The sequence below is a fragment of the Montipora capricornis genome, chromosome 7 (assembly GCF_036669925.1).
Source record: "Montipora capricornis isolate CH-2021 chromosome 7, ASM3666992v2, whole genome shotgun sequence".
NCBI lineage: Eukaryota > Metazoa > Cnidaria > Anthozoa > Scleractinia > Acroporidae > Montipora > Montipora capricornis.
In genome coordinates, this window is record NC_090889.1 from 35407473 (window position 1) to 35419972 (window position 12500).

At 43.3% G+C, this 12500-nt stretch overlaps 1 long non-coding RNA gene and 1 pseudogene across 1 annotated transcript in view; both read left to right on the forward strand.

Moving 5' to 3' along the window:
- Positions 1-12500, forward strand: part of LOC138057061 (uncharacterized) — a 366889-nt gene that overhangs the window by 26566 nt on the left and 327823 nt on the right. The gene's annotated exons all lie outside the window — the stretch shown is intronic.
- Positions 1-12500, forward strand: part of LOC138057614 (uncharacterized) — a 17306-nt pseudogene that overhangs the window by 1778 nt on the left and 3028 nt on the right.

The following is a 12500-nucleotide window of genomic DNA, read 5'->3' on the forward strand; positions in this document are numbered from 1 at the left end:
GACAGTAAACAGGTAAGGAACTATCAGTAAAGCAGAGAATAGAGAGCTTGAGATTGGAGTACGAGAACGGCCACGATTACGAGTTATCTGTACTGGGCACGCGCATCACGTTTAAAGAACGAAAATTTTCGAAATGCGTGTGCTCGCAAATGGGAACTCGTACTCCAATCCAATTCGCTAATAGGTGGATGAGGAAACTATCGGACACAGACAAAAAGACATAGTTGCATGGCAACGGGCAAAATCCGAGTCCCAGGCAGGACTGGGACCTCCGTAACTCCGGTCAGGTTGTCTACGCATCGAGCTACAATCGGGAACAAAGTTGTTGACAAATTGACCTTCTCAACTCCTTATTCGATCATTTCTATTTCTTTTTTCCTTGCTAGGCTACCCAACCTCCCTTCCCCTCTCCCCCTCCCCCCTAAAAACAATCCTGCGATTTTTGCTACGAAGAGGCAACATCGAATGGGAGAGGGTGGGTTGTTTGGAAAATTTGTAGCGTCGTACAAATAGTGAAATTATTTTACGCAGAAAACTGCTTTACATACACAATGTGTCAACTCATTTTGGCGCTGATCGTAGGTCGTTTTATCACACAGACTTGGTGGCAAAGCAGCAGCGAGAGTGTGCCTATTTGATCGGAAGATTTTAGACAGCAATGACCAGAACCACGTTACTGACCAGCGGTTTTCGTTAAAACAATGGTTTGCTGGGGATGCTCAGTCTCGAAGGCTCAGAAAACCTGGTTGTGGTCATTGTTATTTAAGGTTTTCCTATTTGATCACATTAGTTGCGTCAGTTGGCACTATATGTGTAACTTACATGACTGCTGAACATAAGCCAATAGAACTTTTTGCAGATACGGCGGCCATTTTGATTTCTATTATGGGATGCCCAGGTGGCAAGTACATATTAATTTGTCCCCTGAGCATCCCATAATATCTTTCGAAACAATGGAAATCAAAATGGCCGCCGTATCTGCAAAAAGGTCTAACGCGAGTTTTAAGTAGATCACTGGTATCCAGTAAACCGATCTGGGCCCAGTTGTTGAAAAGCCGATTAACACTAATCCACGATTAAATGCCAACCCAGGTTTGAATTTTGCCCTTCAAAAGACGATAACGTCGTAATTTTATACTGAAGGAAAGCAAACGTCTGACTGAAAGTTGAAGGTTAAAAATCTTGTGGAAACTTCTTTCGATCAGAAAACAAGATACGTTTCAAGTTTCCAATAATCCAGGATTATCGTAATCGGGTTTTGAACCACTGGGTCTTGGAAATTAGATCCTAGGTTGAACTGCTTTCAGGAGCCCGTGTTTATTAGAATCTCTGTACGGTGGTCAATTTACATTATCAACTCCGTTGATAAACCAAATTTTTATTATTCTGAGTGCGGCGTGCGGGTCTCCATCGCTAAATAGTGTATTAACCCGTTCTTTCCGAGATTGAAACGTTTATTCTCTTAACTAGTACTGTAGATTTCTTTGTTGAGTAGGCATGAGACTTTGGTGTTATGTCAAGATTACACCTCTTAAGCTGATAATAATCTTCATTCTCAATACCTGTCGGACTGACATTTCGTTGAAATTGTAAGGAGAATTTACGTACTAATAACTCTCGGGTGTCAAAAGGTTAATTAATTACACTGTTCTTGACCGAAAGGAAAGAAAGGAAAGGAACTTTATTTAAGTGTCCAGAAGTTCGTCTCGTAAATTCGTTGCTAACGTGTTCTTCAATTTAAATTTTCAGGACCTGGAGGACGAAGTCAAAGAAACGCCTATCAGAGATGTGGTTCCTTCTGTGAAGACAGAACCGGCTGATAACAGTGGAGCATCGACACCCGGCTCTCCAGTCACCTCACGGGACGAAAGCGACACCAAGCCGGTATCGAGCACAGTAAATAGCTCGGCCAATATCACGGTCAATAGCTCGGCCAATAGCACGGCCAATAGCACGGCCAATAGCTCGGCCAATAGCACGGCCAATAGCTCGGCCAATAGCACGGCCAATAGCTCGGCCAATAGCTCGGCCAATAGCTCGGCCAATAGCACGGCCAACAGCACGGCCAACAGCACGGCCGAGCAGGACCAGTTACCCGATAGTAGTGATGCTGTTTCGGGATCTGACGCGGTGTGTACAAGCACAACAACAGACACCAACCAGTTGAGAAAAGATTTGACCAAGGCTCTCCCGGATTGTTTGCTGGAGATTAATACGTCCGTTAGTGGTAGAAACACGCCAAGTTCGTGTCCATCGACAGCAGGTTTGTGCTATCCTCCACACAGCTTACATGCTTAATTTAAACTGCGAGCGTAATAGAGCGGTTGTCAATTGAGTGTCAGTGTCGATAGTAATTAGCGAATTACTTTGGTTTTGCATTGGAGCGGTTTTCAATTGAGTGTCGAAAGTAATTAGCGAATTGCTTTGGTTTTGCATTTACTTCACTCAGTGATTGGTTCAACGTTCTCGCGCCATTTTTTCAACCAATCAGAAGTGAAACCAAACCCAATCGTGACTCGCGCGAGCACATTTTCCCGCGCTTTGAGACGGCTACGTGTAATTACTTCCAGTTTTGATTGGTTTGCTGGATTGTCTGCCTCCTTTTTGATTGGCCAAAGTAATTACTTTGGTTTTGGTTTTAGGACACTCATTTGAAAACCGCTCTAATGCACGCAATTTGATTGGTTTTCTTTTGATCCACCAGTCAGAGGATAAACCAATTTCTTTTCTTCTTTTTTTTTTTTATGCAAGACGCTTAATAGCGTTCACGTGGGATGTTGATAGTTTGCTCGCCTGTGGTAACGAAAACGTGATGCCATTCAAAGAGAAGCGAGTTTAGTGAGCCGTAGTTAGAGCGAATTTGCTAAGGGTTGACGAAGGCAGTTCGCCCTGACGAAGGGCGAAATATTTCTCTCGATGGCAATTTACCTTTATCAACATGTTTGATAAGACCGAAATTCCCGCTTCCTCCCCCCCCCCCCGCCAACTGACGGAACAGGGCGGAGTCTTCATAAACAGTTAACTAACCTCCTTTTCTCTGGAAAGGCGGAGGCCACGTAGAACCTCTTTGCTTTAAACACGACACGGTGGTGTTGGAGTAGAGAAAAAAAGTTGTTTTGGGAATTAGTCTAATTTTGTGGAAATCTTTCTTTTTGCGAGAAGACCAATATGTGACTGAGAAATATGTGGACTACCAAATGAATTTCTTAGAAATATGTAGAGGGAAGGGATGGGTCCACAGAGACTTGTTATTGTGCGTGCATCTCGTCCCCAGGGCCCGCTTTTCTTTTGGTCAGCAGCAAGATCACGGACTTAAGCCATTTCCAATTTATGCGCAATCGTAGTGAAGGTCTGTATTTGTAATCGTTGACAACCACTGTTGTTTCAAATTTGTGAGTCTGCGTAGACGTGTCGGAAGTCCGTGATTCGCGGACTTCCTGCTTTGGATCTGGCCATAGTCCGTGTTCTTGGTGCTGACCCAAAGAAAAACGGGTTCTGAGGACGAGATTAGCGTGTTTGTCGACTCGAGTGTGAGCTGGAGGGGAACGCTTTGAAGGAGATCCTACGAGGAAGGAAATTTTTCATGGAAATTTTAGGACCCCCCCACAAGAGTCGATGAACCTCCAAGAGTGGGCGAGAACTTTAGGCGAAATGAGAGGTAGACTCTAAACTGCTGTGAAACAGAACTTAGCATTAGATCTTAATGTTTTGTGCTTGTATTAGGCTCCCCCACCAGTGCTGAAAGTGTCGCCAGTGGATACAGCGGCTCTGCCACAGAGAGGACGAGCCCAGGACCTGCACCTGGTAGTCCTGTGGCATCCGTCAAGTTCGGTCAGAGGGTCCCCCGGACGAGTCCGTTGTATGGGTCTCTTAAGAAGGTAATAAACATTGTAATGCTCGCAATTGCAGACAAGGGCGAACAATATTGGAGCTTGCACATTTCCGACATTAGGGAGTTTAAGCAAAGACGACGGCTACAGCAACGAAAACGTCGGTCCAAAGTATAAATTAGCGCTGTGGCAAGTATTTCGCGATTATTCCGTCTTGTTCACCTTGTACAATACAGGCGAACTATCCTGTAACTGAATGGGTACAAACGGTTTTAAAGTCATAACAGAAAATGACTGTTTCATTGTTATATGCTCACGTTGTCTTCAAAACCTAAAATTTGGTGATTTCACGTAATTGTTTTGTGAAGTACGGCAGACAAATGCACTGAAATTCGTGTTGCACGTGCAGCACGAGTATTTTTCCTTTTTTAACCGATAACATTCTTGCTTCGTGGCGTTGCCGTAGCCGTAGACGTAGCCGTCGTCTTTGCTTTAACTCCCTATTGTCCGGTGTCACGGAGGTCGTAGGTTCCAATGCTGACAGCACTGTTGGGTTGCGTACGCTACGTGGCTCAGACTTCAAGATCTACGATGTGGATGAAAAGTCTTTCACGATTTTTTCATCTCGTTCGCTTCGTACAATATGGGCGAAGTAACCTGAAAACGGGTACGATCGGTTTCAGAGTAAAAACTGGAATTACACTATGGTCGCAAAGCGGTCTGAAGTTGTAATTCTTTGATTGCACCTGACGTCACGGCGGCTCTGTTGGTGGAAAGAACAATAGCGAAAAAGTCTTTTGGGGATTTGACTCTATTATTATGCAAAACTTGAGCTCCATTTTTCTATGCACCTTTTTCCAAAATGGCCGCTATTTTGGGAAAAGGTGTATTGCTGGTTTTCACTCACGTGATCAACAGCCATGTTTTTCAACAAAAACAAAAGGAAGCGTTTGCATAATAATAGAGTTAAATTCCCGGAGGATTTGGTCGGGGCACCAACATGGCCGCCTTTTCTTTGTTCAGGGCACCCTCATGGCGGTCGTGACGTCATGTGAAAACCGAGAATTGTTTTGGCACCAACATGGCAGTCTTATTACGTGAGTGCAATCAAAGAATTCAGATTGTATTAACAGACGAAGTGAGAAACATGAGGGTTTGAAGCACTAAATAGGAAATTCCTACCATTTGTTTCCTAAAGTATTTCGAACGGAGACTGTGTAGTACAACAAAGAATGAAAAGTTCACATTTGAAGCTCACGTTGTCGTCACAACCTCAAATTTCAAATTTGGTGATTTTACCTTGTTAGGCAGAGTATCACAAAACATGTGTTGAACTGCGCGCCGCGAGTGCAGCACGAATATTTTTTGTCGTTGCTTTATGGTGGTGTCGTTTAACTCTCTACTTTTTTTCGTTTCTTTATCGCAGAGGTGGCTATTTCAGTACCTTTGTGGGCAGAACCTGATAAACGAGCGTCCTCCGAATGGTATTCGAATCAGTGTTGGCAACGCCATGCATTCGCCTGTCAATGGCAAGACGATTCCTTCGAGACTGAGGAGACACGGTCTTCCGAAGGTGATAGGTAAGATGGCTGGAAAGGGTTTTCCACAGATAGCAGTGGGTTTCCAGTGATAAAGGATTGCAATATTGTCGATCCTTTTAGTGGGGAAACGTTTTGATATTTAACCGGTATTAATATACTATTGTTAGGCAGTTTTTTAAGGGTGTCTGAGGTCCCAGTTGTTGCCATGGTAACGGTACGCCACAACTTGAAGGCTCTCTGAAAATTAGCGGTAAAACAAACATGGTGACTTTTAGAGCGAGTTTAATTTCAATCAAGTGTCGTAAAACCAAAACCAAAGTAATTACTTTGGCCAATCAAAAAGGATGGAGAAAATCCGGTAAGCCAATTAAAACTCGAAGTGATTACACGCAGCCGACACAAAGTGCAGGAAAATGTGCACGCGCGACCCACGATTGGTTTTGGTTCCACTTGTGATTGGTTGAAAAAGTTGCGCGAGAACTTTGAACCAATCACTGAGTTAAGTAATCATAAACCAAAGGAATTCGCCAATTACCTTCGACACTCAATCGACAACTGCTCTCCTGTAAATCAAAATGGTGGAACCTGGAGTTGATTGTAATGTGTTTACACGGCAGTAGCACGGCGTTTAAAACCAAGTCGGGCTGCTGCCGTGTAGCACGACTGATCTTGTCGTGATCTTGTCGTGATCTTGTCGTAATCTTGTCGTGATCCTGTCGTGCAACACGGCAGTGGCGCAGCATGGTTTTCAAACGTCGTTTTACGGAAGGCCTTAGACAGCAATGACCAGAACCAGGTTTTCGTTTAAACAATGGTTTTGCTGGGGGTGCTCAGTCTCGCGGGCTCAGAAAGCTCATTGTTATTTAAGGTTTTCTCGTGCTACTGTCATGCTAAGAGTGACGAATTTAGTTCTGCAAGGCAGTAGCACGACGTTTGAAATGGGCCTAGGGATCGAATTCGGGTTCTTCAACTGTATTTCAGCATCTGTCGGGATGGTTTTGGCATTTGCGTTTAAATTTTAGCAGGGTTTTTTAAAATTTATCTGGCTGACTTCAGGGTTTGCGTGGTCTTGAGAGTTCTCACCTTCTACCCCTGTGTCCCAGGTACCATTCACGAGCTCGGTGTCATTGTGGGCTTTGTTTCCTCTTTCTCTCTCTCCCTCTCCCGCGAGGAGACGGCTATGTTGGTGTTCCAAACCAATCCTCCGGGTATTGAACTCTATTTTTATGAAAATACTTTTTGTTGTTTCTTTTGTTTCGGTAATCCAGTATACTGGTCACGTGAGTTAAAACGCTCCATATATACTCGGAGGACTGAAATAATAATGATGATGATGATGATGATAAGAATAATAATGATAATAATAATAATAATAATAATAATAATAATAATAATAATAATAATAATAATAATAATAATAATAATAATGCTAACTAACCTAAAATCATTAACGGCCGGGATTTTGAGAAAAAATACTTGATTTCTAAGTACCCTTGGTCATTTTCTATGACTCGCTTCCTTGGGATGTCTGTCAGCATAAGAACAGAGCTCAGAGCTAAATGGAATGGTTGTTGTTGATGATGATGATGATAAAACATCATTAAGTACATTTAATATCATTTTATGTCGTCCACAGATCCTCTGCCCCTAAAAAAGCGGCATTTAAAAAGGTTTCAAAACGTAACGTCAGAATCAAATGAAGCAATTCCGCAATCCTCTCGGTCGCCACCAGGCCAAGTCAACCGAGAGCCTGAACCTCTTTTTGTAAGTTCGCCAGTCGCCCTGGAACAGCAGGTCCAGATTGTTTTAGCCGACAGCGTTGACAACCTTCAACCACACAGAGAGGAACCACTTACAAACAATGAACAATTTTTAGCAAAGGAAGAATCACTTCTAAGAATAGACACTTCCACTTCTTTGGGTAATGCGGAGCCCCCTTACTTGAATTCGACAGTCACCATAGCAACAAGCAGCGCGGCGATTTCCCAAAGAAGACCCAGCGACCCCCGTCTTGTAAATAATTGTCCCGTCAGCAGTAGTACAAGCCCAGCTGTCTCTCCTGGTGGTGGGTGGCCGGTGGTAACCAGTTGCGGCCCAGCTCCTGCCACTGGCCAACCTGTGCTTCAGTTTTCACAAAACAGTGATTCGACAGGGACTCCGAGCAAGAAAAAGGTAAGGAAATTTGATTTATGCAAGTTACACAGTTCAGTTTCTTTTTGGTTGGGCTGGGGCGAGAGTGAGGACTCAGACTGCTTTAAAGCTTGAGGTGGCATAAATCATTGATAAAATGCTGAACTGTTTTACATATGGTACGTGTCAAAGACTGTTGTAGCCTCCTCCGCAGACATTCTTTTGGGTTGTCACGCAGTCTCATCCTCCCAACTTTGTCGCGGAGAAAAGATTGCGTGACGAGTCACAAGAATGTGTGCACAGGAGGCTGCGACTTTTGTTGAGGATTTCAGCACGCAGATGTCGGCTCTTTCCCTTTAACATTTGTTTTTACACGGTGCTGTTCATATTTGATACAGGTGTCATTACTGGAATACCGCAATCGATCTCGCAACCGCTTATCAGTGGATCTTCCTCGACCTCCACCACCACCCATCACTGCTGCTGCGACCGCGCCTGTTTGCGCTTCGGCACCAGTATTTTCCTCGTCCGTTATCAAGTCCTCAGTTTCGTTACCAAATCTCACCGTACCCCCAACAAATTCAAGTATTTCTCATCGACCGGTCTCGAGTGGAACTCAGATGAATGGACCGCATTTGGAACCCGTGAGTCCTGATTTGGAAGACAGGAGCGGTAAGATAAGACGTAATGTTTCTAGCCCCCTTGGGCATGGGCCTCAATCACACGGCTACTATATTGACTCCCGAGGGATTGATAACCTTTGTGTTGTCCCACCGAAACTCGTTCCCAAACATTTCAACTCGAGGCTCGGGGTACAGAATCGTTTGTCTATGGCCAATATGGCCTCCGCGCGAATAAGGCCCATGAGAGAGATCTGGGATGAGATTCAATCCATACTTTCTTTCAAGTGACACAATCTCGACTGCTCAGTTGTTAACCCTCGTTCATTACAAGAAAGCAGTTTGCCTCGATGTACTGGTGGAGGAGGTTAATACATGGATGGGAGACCAACTGGGGATACCCCGTGTTATAAGGGAGCTTAAGCACGCGGGTTTTTGGGACGCGGACGGCAACCGGAAGTGAGTTGTTTTCCCTTTTAACTTGTCTTTACACAACCACATTTACATTGCTAAGTATCTTTTCCCCATTAGAAATGATTAGTGTAAAAATCTGGGAGACTCCGCTGCCCTGACACGCAAAAATGTTCTCTTCCGGTTGCCGTCCGCGTCTGAAAAACGCGCGTGCTTAAGCTCCCTATAGTCTCGCGGGGGACGGGAATGTCGTAGTGCTTAAAGCACTCGCCTCTCGCCAGTGTGGACCGGATTCATCATAACGTTGCCGCAAGTGGAAACACTGATCCCTCGGGGGTTTTCTGCTTAGCACCTGCATTGTGGCACACCTTCCACCTGTGATGGCGTATGGGTAAATACTAAGGGTATGGATACGGGTTCCAAGTGAAGTGTTTCTGTGTTTGATACGTATCAGATAGTTATTGACGGGTGTCCTTTGATGACAGGTCTGTTGCATCAATCTTCGAAACTTTCCAACAGTACGTATGGAAGGAGGATTTATCCCTCAAGGCAAGAAGGAAAACGTTTAATGTTCACTGATGGAGATTCTCGACTTAAAAGAGGTTAGTGTTTTTGTTTTTGGTTTTTGTCTTTGGCAAAGATTACCCTGCTTGGCATTCCCTCTCTACACAGATCTCCTCGATGGTTTTCAGATTTTTATACGAAGAATCGAACACTTAACCGGTTTCAAACCTGTAATAACCCGCTTGAATTTTAACGCCTGCTCAATGGCAGAAAAGTGGAAGTGACGTTGCATTGACCTCGCGTCGCGCGTGCGTGACAACATCGAGGAGATCCGTGCAGAGCTGGGTTTTCTTTCCTTTTCGCTGGAGAGGGAATCAAGGAAACCTCTGTCATGCAGGGTATGAAACAAACAACGTCATTTCAAAGATAACGCACTGCGGGAGCTCATCAAGGGGAATCTCTATTTCCATTAATAGACCCTTCTCCAAAATGGCGGCCGAAAAAAATAAGTTAAAATTAAAAGTTAATACCAGAAATATAAAGAGCATCTTTACTTTAGTGACCCTGTACAGTTTCGGCATATCAGGTGTAATATCAGCTGAGAAAATGTAAGTTGAAAATTGAAAAATTTACAGACGTTCATTTAACGAATTCGCCCAGGGGCAGGTAATGTTACAATAGGACACAAGGTCCCCTACTAGGTAAATTACCCGACCCAACCCTTAAAAGAAAAAAAGATACAAAGCAACCCACTTACAAGCACCCCTGCTACAACAAAGACAACTTAGAGCGAGTTTCAATCGAGTGTCGTAAAACCAAAACCAAAGTAATTACTTTGGCCAGTCAAAAAGGACGGAGACAGTCCAGTAAACCAATCAAAACTCGAATTACACGTAGCCGACACAAAGCGCGGAAAAATATGCACGCGCGAGCCACGATTGGTTTGGGTTTCACTTCTGATTGGTTGAAAAAGTGGCGCGAGAACTTTGAACCAATCACTGAGTGAAGTAAATGCAAAACCAAAGCAATTAGCTAATTTCTTTCGACACATTGAAAACCGCTCAAATAACAAACAAACTAGGTAAAGAGTGTAAAAAAATTATGATCATGAAAGGATTCAGATTAAGGTTTCAAAACGTTCCACATATGTAACTAAATTGGGGGTATATAAATTTGTCAAATTTCAACTTACATTTTCTCAGCTGATATAACACCTAATACGCTGAAACTTTGCAGGGTTGCCAAAGGTAAAGGATTGTTTTCTATTTCTGGTATCAGTTTTTCATGCAGTTCAATTTGAACTCATTCAAATCCGTGGCCGCCATTTTTGAGAAGGGTCCATTACTTGAGTCAACTCCTTCCCAAGTAAATTTATTTATAGGAACAGATTTTTTAGCGAAAAGTATCATATTTCACCTTAGGCTGAGATAGCTCTTTTTTAATTGGCTTTTACAATCGAGGGAGGCGTTCTGTAAATAAATTTAGTCGCGAAACCGGGGTTGACTTCTACGTCAAGTATGGGAGATAAGGTTTCCTTTGATGAGCTACTACGCACTCTTTACTCCTTGAGTGCTCTCTTTAGAAGATATACAGGGTAACGAAAATGGCAACCAACTTTATTTTTGTGGTAACATTTCTAGAAAATAGAAACAGCGCTCAAAGAAATTACGGTTTCAATGTTGTCACTTTTCCCTCATTCCTCAGAAATCCAAAAGCAACATGAACAGTTGTCGCGGAAGGAGCAAGAGAAAGTGCTGTTCGCTGAAAAACTGACATCTCTAATCTCTGAAGAACTTCAAAAAGGTATTGATGGCACAATTTGTTCGAGAAGTTTCCGATTGAGCGCAAAAAAGGAACCTCGGCCTCTGCCTTCTATCACATGACCATATTCGACTACTCGTCGAAGTATTCGTATCATTTCTCAGCCAATCAGAAGAAAAACCGTGGCTCATACATCTTTTCCCGCGCGAGACGTCGGCTGCGTGGATGCTTGATTGGTTCTTTTCGATAATTGACGTTTTCATACCCTTGGGTTCAACTGCTTGTGTTGGCTTTTTTTGCTAATTGGTGGTGTCTGTGATTGTGTTTTCCCGCGCTTTTCGCCGACTACTTGTTGCTTCCTTTATTCCGTCTATTGGTTCTTTTGATTGTAAGCTTTTTGCAGCGCAATGCGCCGACCGTTTTCTTCTGTCAAAGTAGTCGCTTTGGCTCTGTAAACACGACACTCTAAATTTTATGGTTGGTCTTAATGTTACGTCATCGCTGCCATCTTGGTGGGCGAAAACAAGAGATCTCTCGTTAGGGACTTGGACAAACGGGAAATGTTTGACGTTTTAACAACGAACGGTTAAAACATGTTTGATCACTCAGATTAAACTACACAAGCAAAGAATTATGGGTCACAAATACGTAAAAGACGCGTAAAAGACGCGTGGATACAAGCAGCTGAGCAAGCGTGGTACGCATGCACGCGCCAAAAATGTTTGATACGACTGGCAAAACGAACAAAGCTTCACCCATCAAGCACGAGAACAAAAGAAATGTTTCAGTGTTAAGTTGTTTGATCGAATGTTTGATGGCCTTCAAATTTTATCAAACAGGATCAAACAGCACCAAACAAGGTGGCCAAATGGTTGGTCACCAAACAATGTTTGATGTTGTTTAAACCCCAAACATTTCCCGTTTGGCCAGGTTCTTATTCCCTTTGGTTCGTCCACCAGCAATTGAACATTACATCATTGTCATCTGTGTCCTAAGAGATTGGTTCTAAACCATTTATGTTAATTTTTTTGCTTGTGTAGACTCGAAATCGAAGCCCTCTTCAGTGGTGGGTCGGTCACCAAGTTCTTGTAGCACAGAGTCTTCAAACCCATCAGCAGAACTCACAGGTGAGCCTCTTCGGGAGTAGCTTAAATGTAGATCTTCCTTTGCGCCGACAACGGCTGCAGCAACGAGAACGCCACAATACAATAATATCATTGGTCAAAGAAAGAAAAGTACTCGTGCTGTACATGCGCACGCATCTTAGTACAAATTTATGCGGTACTCTGCATGACAAGGTGAAATCACCACATTTGTATTTTTGACGACGTGACTGTACAAATGTTAATCTTTCATTCTCAGTTTTTGCGCTGAAACCGCTCGTATCCAATTTATTTTTAGGATACTTCACCACCATTTTACGACGTGAACGAGATTGAGTAGTCGCGAGAGACTTACGCTAGAGCAAAGTTATATTTTTAGGTGACGAAACGTCGTTGTCGCAGATCTTCTTGTTTTAAACAACCACAGCGAGTGAAAAATCCCATCGTTGCAAGAAGATTTGCTACGCTTTTATTTGATATTATTCATTTGGGGGCGTTAAAATGATACCTTTGACTCCCAGCATTGATCAGTATGTAAATTCACCTTTCAGTTCCAATACACTGTCAGGTAGACATGTATTGAGAATGAAGGTTATTATC